The 15,629-nt window shown below is 35.5% G+C and overlaps 1 pseudogene across 1 annotated transcript; it reads left to right on the top strand.

Moving 5' to 3' along the window:
• Positions 1 to 6,323: 6,323 nt before the first annotated feature.
• Positions 6,324 to 7,749, top strand: LOC308264142 (BTB/POZ domain-containing protein 10-like; annotated as a pseudogene). The gene has a single exon. The product of its transcript is annotated as a BTB/POZ domain-containing protein 10-like (transcript).
• The last annotated feature ends 7,880 nt before the right edge of the window (positions 7,750 to 15,629 follow it).

Genomic DNA, 15,629 nt, shown 5'->3' with positions numbered 1-15,629 from the left:
CTTACAGCTTTTCTAAACATGATAAATATTTTTGTCATCTTGATTTACAACTAATCCAATTATTTTTTCACTTATATTCTCTCTCATTTGGAGTCATAATTAAACCAGTGTTCATGGGAAAGCAGGTTTTTAGTTTCAGAGTTATGCAATAATATCAAAGACTGGCATGTTTTTCTAAATAGATCCTTAAGTAGAAGCTATATCATGTGCTTAGCCCATCCTGAATCATGTCCTAAGTTTGGTAGATTTAGAAATGTTATTATCTATCTAGAGACCACAAAACCTAAAATTGTTAAATCATACTGAACACAAGGACTTCTGTTTCTCTATCTACTTAGAAATATGTTTTCATTATCTATGGCTGCATTATAACTATAGTGATTTAAATAGCAAGCATTGATTTAGTTCATGTACCTGCAATCTGGGCAGGATCAAGTGGGACCAAGCCATATCTGTTCCTTGTGGCATCATTGGGTAGCTGGGCTGAAGATGGAGGGATTCAACTTTATATGAGGTCATCTGCAGGGATCCTAAGATGGTGCTGATTGTTATATGAAGTCCCAGCTGAGAGCTTTAGTTGTTTCACTTGTGTGTTAATTAGGTCCTGATTAGTCTTTTTCATAGTACCGGCACTAGATTCCTAAAGCAATTATTTGAGGAGATGAAATAGAGGCTTTATAGTCTTTTAGTTTTTTACTTCTTGGACGTAGAATAAGGGACATTGTCACATCTGTCATATTCCACCTTTCAAATAGAGTGTTTACCCAAATTCAAGGAAAGGGTCTAGAGATGTTATCTAAAGATGAAAGATCAAATTATTTGTGGCCATGTTTTAAAATTTTTTGTATTGGTGTACTGTAGTCATACATCTTAATGGGATAAAAGACTCGTGTAGACATACATGCACACATCACCCAATTAGCCTTTATATTATACAGTGAATATGAGCCTGTGTCAATGATGGACAGTACCAGCCATTTTGCATTCAAGAGAAAAACCAGCATTAAAACAAATTTAATCCAGTGGATGTCATAGCTGAAAGTTGAGAAGAACATGGACTCTTGAAAACAAAGATCCCTTAATCAACCTGTCTTAGAAAATTTACTGTGTCTGGGATTCAACTTATGTATCACTTTTAAAGACATTATTTATATATGTTAAAAGATTAAGCCAGCATGATGGTGCTTGTAATCCCAGCATTCGGGAGGCTGAGACCTGATGATCAAATGTTCCCGGCCAGCCTCAGCTACTTAGTGAGGCCTTCTGCAACTCAGTGAGACCCTGTTTCAAAATAAAGAATAAAAAGCCGGGTGTGGTGGGGCACACTTGTAATCCCCGCGCTTGGGAGGCAGAGACAGGAGGATCTCGCAGGTTCGAAGCTAGCCACGCCCGCTGGCTTAGGAGACCCTGTTTCAAAAAAAAAAAAAAGTAAAAATAGGTCTGGGAGGTTAGCCCGGAGGTAGAAGTGTAGGTACGGAGGTAGAACCCCAGTACCACCAAAAAAGAAAGAATAAAAAATAGGGCTGGGGGTGTATATCGGAGGTAGAATGTCCCCTGGGTTCCATCCCCAGATCCACACACACAAAAGGATTAAATAGAGATATGATAAAAAAAATTTAAAGAGTTTATTTGAACAAACAGCAATTCATAAATTTGGCATCTTCAGACCAGTAGTTGTTTAGCAACTCCATTAAAAAATTATAAGAAATGAGCTTCTACAGAGTGAATGAGGATATAATAGTAATAAAATATTTGGTTGGTTAGAGTTATAGAATGAGTTATTTGGTCTATGTATCTGAAAATTCACAAGCTATGGTAATCGGCTGCCACTGACTGAGCATATGTCATTTTTCTCTAAAATAACTATTTATAAGAAATGGCCAAGTTTTGCTAGTATTTGCAGTTTAAGCAAGTTCAGTACCCATTTAACTCCATCATCCCAGAGATACCATATTTGACCAATGTCTTATTTATAGGACAGTTTGTATGTGTGAAAGACATTAGGACAATCTGTATTTTTATTTTTAATGATAGTAAAGGATATATAAGTTCTAGATTGTGAATTTTAACTTAACTTTTAATGCACATGTGTCAATCTGAAATATTCTCAGAATAGAAAATGTGGGACTTAATGGGTTGAGGCCATTTTAAAAGCTGAATTGGCTTGGTATGCTCAGGGGGTTTTAGGTTTGGTCTTCTTTGTAATTTGCTTCAACATTTACTATTTATACCATGTTAACGAACATGTATTCATGTCAGTATTTAAAAGACAAACTGAACCAGGTTTGGTTCGATTCACAATTAAAAAGTTAATAGAAAGAAAAAGGGAGTGAAAAACACTAAAATATAATAAAACTATTTAATTTGTTTCCTTGATACAATATGAGTCATAGAAAATTTATTATTAAACAACATAGGAACAACTAATTTAACACTAATTAGTAAGATGTCAACTCCCTTGATCTAAAAGAATATTTATTTATTGTCATGGGTGAATAGTAGTGTATTATTTGATTTGTTTTATGATCTCTGTGGCAGGTTTTAACTACATCCTAATTAATTTACTAATGAGATTTGAACATTAATTGACATTTTACAAAGTCTTCTGAATTGTAAAAAAAAAAAAGGATGCTGTGTGAGTCTTGTTAGAAACAATTGATTTATCTGTCATCCTACCAATCAACATTTCTTAATATAAAGAACGTTCAAATCTGTTAGGAATAATAAAAATCTGAGCCTCATTTTTATGTCTAAGATATTAAATTTCACCAAAGAAAAATCCATAAATGTGCATTTATATTTTTCTTTCCAGCTATCTTATTAAAACTTAGAATTGTCGATCTATATTTCTTTTTATTTATTTCTCCTTAAGCATTAATGTAACTAATTAAATCAATGCCCTTTATTTGTTTTTTTGTTTTTTTGTTTTGTTTTTTTGCTGGTACTGGGGTTTCTGGAAACCCTTCTACCTCTAGGTGACACTTCCAGACACCTGTTTTTTATATTTTTATTTGGAAACAGGGTCTCTTAAGCCATCGATGCTACCTTTGAAGCTGCACGATCATCCTGTCTCTGTCTCCCAAGCGCGGGGATTACAAGCCTGTGCAACTACACCCTGCAAATTAATGCCCTTTATATCCACTAAGATAGAGGCGTCAAAGATTTTTTGTATAAGTTTAAATTGAGGAATTTATATTAAACATTCAAATCCCATACCTGGACAGATTACAGTTTGGTAAGTATGAATAGAATCTGTAAACTAATATCTTGCTGGGAATGGTGGTGCAGACTTATAATCTCAATACTTGGGAGGCTGAGACAGGAGAATCACAGGTTTGTGGCCAGTCTAAAATACTTAGTGAGACCCTCTGCAACTTAATAAATTAAAAAAAAAAATAGGGCTGGGATGTAGCTCATAGGTAGAATGCGCCCTTGGTCTATCTCAAATAGACCAGAAATTCTAATTTGTTTTCTTAGTGTTGGGGATTCAACCCAGATGCATTGTATCTCTCAGCTGCTCTCTCAGTCCTATTTTATTTTTTGAAGCTGCATCTCATTTTGTTGCAGAGAGCCACAGTAAATTGCTGAGGTTGGCCTCGAACCTGTGATCTTTCTCTCTTAGCCATCCAAGTACTAGGATTACAAACATGTATCAACAAGGCCAGCTAATATTTAATTTCTTAGAATGAATTCAGACATGCTTGTAAATGCATATTTGAAAAAGTATTGTCTATGTAATGTATAGAAATGCAAACACAGATTAGTAAAAATTACCGTTAAATTTTTTAAATTAACAATATAGTAAAGTAGTTATAAAAACACAAATACCATAAAACAATATTGTATACCATATAATAAATATATTTACCCAAAGTATGTTTTACATCCATGATTACATACTCCGACTCTCACACCCCAACCCTACCATCTCTTTCAACATTTCTTTCTTTTTATCTCATTTTCATTAATTTGACATACTTAAAAAATATGTCAATTAAACACAGGCTATTCTTTGTGACCTTGGTCAAATGTTATATTCCGCAGAGCTTAAATGTCCTCATTTTAAAAATAGAATTTGGGGGTATAATTTAGAATGTTTTAAAGCTGTGACTCTTTTTTTCTCTCTTTGTAACTGTTCCTGTATAAATGTACATGTTTACCACAAATCTGTATCCAACTACTATCTTTTCATGTTTGTCTCTCCCATTCAGGCTTGTTATGTACTTTGCATAATTTCAATAGATTTATGTATAAAATATCTATACTTCAGTACATATAATTATTCCCATCACCCATTACTTTACCCATTACCATGTATAAATATTTGTATATATCCGAGCAACAAAATAAAGTACCCTCATCTTGTGTATAACTCTGAGAAGGGGACCTACCAATTTAAATTTAGGTTTAGAACCACTGAATCTAATAACTTACAAAATAAGGTAATCTTTCTTGGTCCCTCCAGTCCTAGAATTTAATGATTCTTTGAGAAATAGAGCAGCTCTGATACTACCACAGGTAAGTTTTACTATACTTACAAATAAATCTGGGAATAGTTGGTGTTCTTTCTCTTTTCATTGGTAAACATTGAAAAGGAAAGATTGAATGATATAGAATTGACAAGGGAAACAGTAAAAATCATATCATAAATATAAATTTGTTTTTCTTGCCACCATGTTATACACTGAAGGTATGGGATAAATAAAGTGATATAAACTTCTTTTAATTTTGTTCTCTATACTCTAGTGTATATCAGTGTTGTTGACTTAGGCATGGCTCTAACTTCATTATATTTCTTAAAAATTGTTTTTCCATCTTTTTTGGTATGAGGAAGTGTCAGCCTATATAAATGTTGCTTAGTTTTTATATTATAATAAGAATTTGACATGATCAAATCACAAAGGCATTATGATATTGAATAGAGTAAATTTTAGACAAATAGATAATACTTTGCAAACAACAAGTTAGGTATTTTACTGGGTAGATATTTACCATTTCTACTGATATTAAGGGTGTGTCCATGAATACGTAGTATTTGCATCATTAAAATTGAAAGAGTAGGGGGAAAAGAAGGGGGAGCTCAAAGAAATATTGGAGATAGACCAGTCTGAAAATGTTTCCTCTTTTTTAATTTACTCTTTCTTATCTTCCTCTTCAAATCATATCTGATTACAGCACAAGGAACTGAGGAATGAATATGCTGTGGATTTTATTCCCTAGTAAATTATACTTACTTGTTAGAAGAGGTGAGACTTATAAACCAGTGTCCTTGGGGCATGCTGCCTTAGGTTTTGCTTCCCTCGAACTAGGCTACGCCCCACTAAACACACCACACACACAGACAGGTGCAGGTGTGCACAGACACACACCTCCACCAGTACCGAAATTATCATCTACTATCTCAGTTCTGTGAGTAAGTCACCAATATCAGGAGGTACCAGTTTTGATTTGTGATCTGCTTTTTTATAACCTTATCTATTCTTCCTCACCTTAAGATTCAGTTAAATAAAGGAAACATTAAAGCATTACCTTGGAAAATCTTGAGAATGTTATGTTAACTTATTGCGTGTGTGTGTGTGTGTGTGTGTGTGTGTGTGTATGTGTGTGTGTGTGTGTGTGTGTGTGTGTGTGTGTGTTCCTGGGTATTGAACCCAGGAGCATTCTACCTCCAGGCTACATCCCATCCCTATTTTTAAATTATTTTGAAACAGGGTCTTGCTAGGTTGATGATAGCTCACTACTTGCCGAGGCTTATCTCAAATCTGTTATTCTCTTGTTTCAGCTTTCCAACTACTGGAATTACAGGCTTGCACTATTGCACTCAGTTTAAATTATATTCTAATACACCATTCCTCTATCATGTAGAACTGGACGTAAAATAGAAATTGTAAAAATGTATTACAATAAAGAAAAAGAAAGGAAATTGTCTTCCTTTTAGGAGAGTTTAGAATATCTAATATCAGAGGCTTGAGAAGCCGGCCTGCAACCTGCCGGGCGGCTCTGGGAGGCGCAGTGGGCGGAGCGGTGGCTCGGCTGCCACCTCGGGAAAGATCCGGCTCAGGAGGAAGGGGAGATGTCTTCCCTGCTCAGGAGGAAGCAGAGATGTCTTCCCGGCTCAGGAGGAAGCAGAGATGTCGCTGGCTTCGGCCTTTGGCTTTCCTCCGTGGGTGCTTGCGGAGGCTACAGGCTCGAGGTTGAATAGGTTTATCTGAGCAGGCTGGACCCCTGTGAGGGAGAAGGAAATGGAATACTTAAGTTCTAACTGGGTTATGGGTGGTACATGTGTGCTTTCAAAGCAATAGTGTGAGGAAACTTGAAGTGGGATGGTAGGACGTCCTCATCCCTATGACAGTAACTCCAGTGATCCAGAGAAATGGGATCAGAAATTGCATAGTAGACCTCATAAACTTTATAAACATTCAAGTACTCCCTCGCGTGTGATAAAAGGAGGAGTTGACCACACCAAAATGAGTCTGCATGGTGCTAGTGGAGGACCAGAGAGATCAAGAGACAGACGGAGGTCAAGTGACCGGTCACGAGATTCATCTCACGAAAGAACAGAGTCTCAACTCACTCCTTGTATTAGAAATGTTACTTCTCCAACATGACAGCAGCACCATGCTGAACGAGAAAAAGATCATAGTTCCTCTCGTCCAAGCAGTCCTCGTCCTCAGAAAGCATCCGCAAATGGTTCCATTAGCAGCACTGGGAACAGCAGCAGAAACAGTAGTCAGTCAAGTTCAGATGGCAGCTGTAAGACATCTGGTGAAATGGTGTTTGTATATGAAAATGCAAAAGAAGGAGCTCGTAATCTAAGAACTTCAGAACAAGTGACACTAATAGTGGGTAACACTAGATCTGTTGTAGATCCATCCATTTTTACTGCACAACCAAATACAATGTTGGGCAGGATGTTTGGATCTGGCCGAAAACGTGACTTTACACGTCCCAACGAGAATGGAGAATATGAGGTGGCAGAGGGAATTGGTTCCACTGTGTTTTGAGCTATTCTGGATTACTATAAGACAGGAATAATCCGTTGTCCTGATGGCATATCTATTCCTGAGCTGAAAGAAGCATGCGATTATCTTTGTATTTCTTTTGAATATAGTACTATTAAATGTAGAGATCTCAGCGCCCTGATGTATGAATTATCAAATGATGGTGCTCGTAGACAATTTGAGTTTTATCTGGAAGAAATGATCCTCCCTCTCACGGTAGCTAGTGCTCAGCGTGAAGAACGAGGATGGCATATAGTGGTGCTTACAGATGATGATGTTGTTGATTGGAATGAGGAGTATCCACCACAGATGGGGGAAGAGTATTCACAAATTATTTATAGCACAAAATTATATAAATTTTTCGAGTACATTGAAAACAGAGATGTGGCGAAATCAGTTTTGAAGGAGAGGGCTCTTAAGAAGATTAGATTGGGAATAGAAGGTTATCCTACCTACAAAGAAAAAGTAAAGGCCTGGGGGCTGCCCAAAAGTCATTTACAACTATGTCCAAAGACCCTTTATTCGAATGTCCTGGGAGAAGGAAGAAGAAAAGAGTCAGTATGTAGACGTTCAGTGTATAAAAAGTAAATCTATCACCAACCTGGCAGCAGCTGCTGCAGATATTCCCCAAGACCAGGTGGTAGTCATGCACCCAACCCCGCAAGTGGATGAGCTGGATATCCTCCCCATCCATCTCCCTCCTGGCAACAATGACCTCGATCCTGATGCACAGAATCCAATGCAGTGATGCTGTTCCTGAAACCAAAGCATGCTACTCTTCACAGTGACGCTGTACTCTCCTCATTCTGCACTGCAAGGCCACTCTTCTTCATTGTGAGATGCACATAATTTTTAGGATATTGCAGTGTAGGCATTTTTAAAGACCAAAGGTAGCTGAATGTTTTGTTAAATGAGTACAATTCTAGCATCCTGAGGTTCCAGTTATATAAATGTATTTGTTTACCAGTAGGTTTGTGAAATTGGTTCTTTGTATGGGGGGGGGCAGTTCTTTTTCACACATCTAGGTTTTTTTTTCAAAAGTGGTGGAAATTGTCATTGGGCTATTTTTAGTCTAGATTGATATTCATCATACCCCAGGTAAAATGCAGAATATTATGTAGTTGCACTTTATAAATGGTGGTTAAATGGAATGGTTCAAGCCATTTTATAGTTGTGATGCACAATATAACTTAAGTGCTTCTATCAAAGTATTTCTTCAGTAAAATGTGTATAGTTTGCTGCCCATGATGAGCAAAAAAGTATTTATCTGGGCTTATTTGAATGATTAGGATGAGATCAATGCTCATGTCTTCTTGGTTCACTTACCTCCAGTGCCGGTTCACCCTTTTTGATTTTTTTTTCATATTTATTTTTAATTGGTGCACTGTATTCATACATCATAGTGGGATACATACTTTTGTAGACATACATACACACATTGCCCAGTCAGCCCCCACCCGATCCCCACCCCGTTCTCTCCCTATCCCCCCCTCCCATGCTTGGCTTAGTAGCTGACATCTAGTATTATAGCAATTTATCCAAAATTAAAAATGATAATCTCACATAACAGTTTCATTTGTCTGATACCAAGCTTTTGATGACTTAAAGATAACATTTCAATATTTCTTTTTGCTTTCTTTCTTACCAGAGAATCTATTTTTTTCTATTTTTTAGGTGAAACTATCATATATTTATATATTTATTTTTCAGAAATAAAAATCTATCCTAATATGGAATATGGACTCTAGGTACCAACATCAATCTTGAAAAAGAACAAAGCTAGAAGATATATATTTTCTGATTTCAAGCCATATAAAGCTACAATAATTGAAACAGTGTAGTACTATTCTAAAGGCAGATATATAAACCATTGGAGTTAAATAAAAGCCTAGACCTAAATTCTTCCCTATATTGTCGTTATTTTTGACAAGGTTTCCACGAACATTTGGTGGTAGAAATAATAATCTTTTAACTAAATATTGTTGAAAAATAATAATTACATGGAAAAGAATAAAATTGGACCCTTACCTAATCCCATATACAAATATTAACTCAAAATAGATAAAAGACCTAAATATAAATCTTAAGACTATAAACTTTTAGGAGAAAATCTGGGTCATAAAACCTCACAACATTGAAATTGGCAGTGATTTCTTGGTTATGATTCCAATGGCACAGGCAACAGAAGAGTATACAAACTCCCTAAAAAATAAAAAACATATTGTATATCCAAAGACAATGTAAACAGAGTTAACAGTTACTAATAGAATGGGATAAAATATTTCCAAATGCTATATCTGAAGGTATATTAATATTCCAACTAGAAATCCTAAAAATTAACAACAATAAAGGCAAACAATACCCTTTAGAGATAGGTAACAGACTAACATAAATAATGAATCTCCACAGATAACCAATCTTAGTTGTCTGTTGGATGGAAAATCTTGTTTCTCTAGTTCTGATGTGTGTTACCTATTTCTTCTTTGTAGTTAATCTCTTTGAGTATTTTCTCTAGTGCTGGTTTTGAAGACATAAATTCCTTCAGTTTCTGTTTGTCATGGAAGCTTCTTATTTCTCCATCTAATTTGATAGAAAGTTTTGCTGGGTAGGAAATTTTTGGCTGGAAGTTGTTTTTTTTCAAAATTGGGAATATGTTACTCCAAGCCCTTCTGGCTCTCATAACTTGGTTTGGGAAGTCTGGAGTGATTCTAATTGGTTTGCCTCTGAATGTCACTTGGCCCTTTGCTTTTGTTGCCTTTCAGATTCTCTGCTTGGCTTCCACATTGATCATTTTGACAATTATGTGGCGTGGGGATCCTCTTCTCTGATCCTGTCTAAAGGGAGTTCTATACATTTCCTGGACCTGCATATCGACCTCTTGCTCTATGTCTGGAAAATTTTCTGCTATTACTTCCTTGAAGAGATTGTTGATCCCTTTGGTTTCACTTTCTTTTCCCTCCTCTATTCCAATTATTCTTACGTTAGCTCTCTTAAAATGGGCCCCTATTTCTTCAATATCAGATTCCTGCTGTCGGATATTTTTTCCTAGATTAGAAACTATGCGTTCATTTTTGGAATGATCATCTTCTAAGAGCGAGATTCTGTTCTCCATGTGTTCTAATCGGTTGTTTGTGCTTTGAATTGAGGCCTTTACTTCATTAATTGCATCCTTTATCTCTTTTTGGCTCTCTCTGAGTTCTTTTCAAAGCACCTCTATTATTTCTACAGTTATTTTCCTGATTTGATCTTCTAGAAATCTCTGATTTTCTGTTTTATCGGGTTCTGATGTTGTGGGGTTGTGAGCATTCATTGCTCCAGTATTATTCCTCTTTCCCATGATTTCGGAAGTTTGTGCCTTCTCTGGGTTCTTCCCTTGGGTCACTATGACTTCACTTAAGGTGCTCTGGATCTCGAGTCAGTAGTATCTCAGACCCCACTTCTCCTTTACTGGGTTGTATCACAGAGTCTCCCACCCAGAGAGTCGATAGAGGCTGCTTTAGACTGTGTGGGGTGCCAGGTTGCACGTTCTCCGATGGTGTGATATCACTGCCACCGCCCCTCTCCCACTGGGTCAAGTCCCAGTGAGTACAGTACTGGGATTTCTCCGCTGTGGCCCGCAATTTGACTCACTGTTCTTGAGTACGCAGATGTAGCTGTAGTGAATTCGGTGCTGCTGCCGCTGGTGGCAATATGGCGCCGCTGCTACGCCCTCGGCTGTTGGGCTGGCGTTTTTTTTTTCTTGGTTTTGATTTCCACTCTGAATCCCTGCAGCGTGTGCTGAGCTCAGACACTGGGAGCTTTAGATGTCCTTTGCGCCGAGAAATCCCGCCTGGCTGTTCCGCAGCAGCTCCCCTCGGCTTGCTGTGGCCGTCCTGTGAATTCACCGGCAGTATGGCGCTGCTGCCGCGTCTGCCGCGTCCTCAGGCGTGAGGATCTCCTCTGTGGCTCTGTTCTCAGTCCGCTTTCTCTCTGGAGCCTGGTGATTTTTTTTGTTTCTCTGGTGATGTTGTTTTCTGGCTTTGAAAGGCGCTGATTTTGTGGTAATGGATATTTGTTGTTAGCGGGGCTCTTAAGCCCCGCTTTTCTCGGTCGCCATCTTCCCGGAAGTGTGAACATCAGAGGTGGTTTATTATCCGGTCTCCCTTATCCTTAATCTGTTCACAGATATTTATTTACTAATGCTTTAAGAGTTTTGAGATAGGAAAATGAAGTGTTTGGCTCTTCGTTTACTATATGATTGTAAACTCAAGTTTTTCATCAAAATAAAATTTTATTTTTTTAAAAGAATATCTAATATCACAACTCAAAAGATGCTCTTCTACAACACAGAGGCTGATATTTGTGCAGTGTAATGCTAGTCTTGGCATTTTTCCAGGGAACTTCAACACTATGTTATTCCCAGTATGAGCCCAAGGTCCCCCTACTTTGCAGTATCAGTGAACAGAGGTATTATAAAGAAAAAATATTTTCACTAGAAATTAATTCTAAACACAATTTCAAAACACAGGGCTGCGTTGTATATATTCATAAGCATTTCATTTGCTATTAACTTGTTTTACTCTATTTTACAAATCTTTTTGAATAATAAGCTAAATTTTTTTCTCAAGAAGTAATAGAAAAGTACTGACTTAAAACACATTGTCAGCCGGGTGTGGTGGCGCATGCCTGTAATCCCTGCGCTTGGGAGGCAAAGACAGGAGGATTCCGCAGGTTCGAAGCCATCTGCGCTGGCTTAAGAGACCCTGTTTCCAAATAAAAAGTATAAAATAGGTCTTTCTGAGAGTGTAGCTTGGAGGTAGAAGGGTTTCCAGGAACCCCAGTACCACAAAAAATAAAAATATAAATAAATAAATAAATAAATAAATAAATAAATAAACACATTTTCTAATGTAGAAGATATTGCTCAGTAGTAGAGCACCTTCATGAGGCCCTGTGTTAGATCCCCAGCACTTCATAATAAATAAATCAGTATATAAGTAAATAAATAAATAACATTGGCTGGTACTCTTTGGTTAAAATATTTAATGAGTGTCATTTTTTGAACAATAAGAATGTTATGAAGCAACCTGCTATCTAACACACTATCATGTTATAATGTGCTTCTTTAGATAACCTATAAAAGTTTTAAAGGTTACCCATATGTAATCAGATAAAAATATTGGAGCTCATGATTTTCTAAGCCTAGATACCTAACAGTTTATTAAGAATCTGGGAATAATTTGGTAATAGATGTCACATTCTGATTTCCTATTACCTTCAGCCATAAGAAAAAGAGACAGATATTAATGTAAACATTATTAACTAATACTGTCTTCTACTGAACTAAAGAAAAGACTGTTAAAAAATTGAAATGTCAAAAAAGGAAAGAAAAAATATGAATGACTAAAGAAAATAATAAGAGCTAAGAGTAGAATTATAATTTTTCTCCTTTTATCAGAGAAAAAAACTAGGAAATGAGATGAAACATTCAAATTTTAAAACATTCTTCCAAAAGAAAGTAAAACGGAGAGAATAAAAACACATAAGACTTATAAATAGTAATTTTACAATGAACATATAGAAATCATCTATTCAAAATTGTAAAATATTAAATTATTATTTGTTTTTAGACAATTTAAAAAATTTGCTCAACTGACGGGATGGGAGGGGAGAAGTTAATGTACATGATGTACATTAACAAATATACTAATGTCAATTACTAAGCCAAACATGAGAAGGAAGGAGGAGGAGGAAATGGGGCGGTAATTGGGTAAGGGCTAATTGGGTGATGTGTGCATGTATGCCGTCACCATCTTGTACCCCACTGAGATGCATGACTATAACACACCAATAAAAAATTAAAAATAAAAATTTCTCTAAATCTTTAATATTTATTTAAATGTGTTGAGAAAGTAAAAAATCTATTATATTTTAACATTAATAATCTACTATGTATTTTATTAATAATTATGTGCTATAATCTCAGATACTGGATATTGTACATCATTCTAAAGAGATTCTCAGCTATATATCTATTTGCTAGAAAATAGAACTTTCAGCTATCACATTATTTTATGCTTAATCTCTTAAAACTCTATCGTTCATAATTTGAAATAATAATTTTGTTGTGTAACTGGTTTCTTCATTTCAATTTTCTTTATTAGACTATTTTTTCCCAAACTTTAAACATTATAGTGCCAAGAGCTGAGCACTTAGATTCTCTCACTTTCTATATACTCAATCCCAGGTGACTGCATCTAGGATTCTAGTTTTAAATAGCATTAAATAATATTACAAACTTACAATACAGAAATATTTATCTCCTCAAATATTTCTACACCCATTTATTTTTTGTGTTTTGTGTTACTGGAGTTGGAACCCAGGGGCATTGTGCCTCCAAGCTAAACCTCCAGCCCTCTTTTTTAGTCTTTGTTATATTTTTGAAACAGGGTCTCCTGAGTTACAAAAGACCTCCCTAAGTAGCTGAGGCTGTCCACAAACCATGATCCTCCGGTCTCAGCCTCCCAAATGCTGGGATTACAAGTATGTGCCACCATACCCATCTTTCTAGACCCATTTTTGGAAGTGGCACATGGGCAACTTTTAACTCTATTGCTGAATCCCTACTGCTCTACCCACCAACAAACATGCACACTCACCTTAATCTCATCCCATTCAGTTTGCATGACCAAAACCCACATGGTTGTCTTTAATTTCCCTCTGTCTATAATATTATCATGCAGTCATTTATTAAATGATTTGGCTTTGCCAAATTTTCAGCATTTCCATTTTTATTGCTTCATCCTGGTCCAAGCTATTTTTTTTCTTAATTTGGATTATTTTAATAATAGCCCAATCCTCCACTCTGGATTCATCTCATTATTCTTACAATCCAGTTTTCACACAATCAGCAGAGCAATCATTTAACAAGGAAAGTTGAATCATCATATTCTTTTAATAACACCCATTGAGGTATATGTAGCCTAGAGTACAAATATCCATCTTCAGCCTATATGGCCCTACATGATCTAACCCTATAATTTTCTTTTACTTAATCTCCTTAAGATATTCCTATCTTGCCTTCCTTCTGTTCCTATAATGCAGATCCAGCTTCCAGAATTTACCACTGCTATTTTGTCTTAGTAGTGCCCCCTTCAGGACATGGTACTGACATTTATTTTCTTTTGCCAGAATTCTCAGATCTCTATAACTTGCTTTATTTTTTCTCTATGTCTTATAGCTATAATATACATTACATATTTATTTTTGTTTATATTTTATTTACTCAATTTTCTATCTGAACTCTATGATGAGACAATTTTTTTTAACATTGTCTACAGCTACAATTTTACCATGTGAATTTAAGACACTATCTGATTGCTGGCTACTAAAATAAGTATAAAATGATATAACTCTTCTTCTTCCTACAATTAATTGCTACTCAACCTTATGGTTTCAACACAAATATCATCTTCTCAAAAGACTTCCTTTTTGCTTCTGTTGGCATTTCCTTTATTTTTTCTCACAATAGTCCACAACTAAAAAAAGAAAACAAAAACCCTTATTTAATTTTTATTCCTCTATCTGGTTGTTCCTTACTTCTCTAATTAGATATGTGTTTATGTCTAATCAAGGTCTAAATTATTATTACACATCTTATAAATCCAATCAATATTTGGTAAAATGACTATTAAGCAAAATACATGGGATACATCAGGCAAGCATTTGATCATTATTTAAATTTTAGTAGGCAATAAAGATACAGTAAGAGGAAGAATCTGAATTTTATTCTGCATGACATGGCATTCAATTTAGGGAATCCCCTACTGTCTTTGTGCCTGAGCTTTTCCTTTAGTAAACAAACAAACAAAAAAAAAACTTTTCCACAGAAAACTTCCCCATTATTATGCTATCTGATAATCACAGATAGCATAAACCCAGGAATGGTGGCATATGCCTGTAATCCTTATATTTGGGAGTCTGAGAAAAAAGAGCTGCAGGTTCCAGGACAATCTTAGAAAATTAACAACACTCTGCAACAAAAATAAATAAATAAAATGAGTGGAGCGTTGTTCAGAGGTACAATATCACTGAATTCAATCCCCCGGACCTCTCCCCCACTCATAAAGTATTAAAATATTTACATGGATCATTAAAACATGGCAAAAATAAAGATTCATGCATTTTTCAGAAAAAAACTGGAACTATTGTTAACTTATTTTTTAAAAAAACAAAATGTATACTAAATATATTTGACTTTATATACCGTTTTTATACACACTTAATAATTATGTGAGGCACTTTAATTGCATTATTTTTTAATTTTTCACAGTAGTCTCCATTATTCCTATTTCAAAGAAGAAAATTGGTCTAGAAATATTTTAAAACTCACCCAAATTAACAGAGCTAAGAAATGGCATACCTTTATTATTTATATTGTTTTGGATTTTGTTTGCTTTCATAAGTGTTTAATATTCCCCCTTTTAATTTTTATTAACTATTTGATAAATACAAGACAAGAAATTGCATTCATAACTCAAGAACATAAAATAAGCAGCTTGGAATACTTCATACAACTCAAGAAATAAAACATGTTACTTCTTTCTATCTTTCTGATACAGGGAAAAATGAATGATTCCTCTGCTTGAT

Source organism: Muscardinus avellanarius (assembly GCF_963383645.1).
Source record: "Muscardinus avellanarius genome assembly, chromosome: 6".
Taxonomy (NCBI): domain Eukaryota; kingdom Metazoa; phylum Chordata; class Mammalia; order Rodentia; family Gliridae; genus Muscardinus; species Muscardinus avellanarius.
This window is presented reverse-complemented; position numbering and strand designations above follow the sequence as displayed.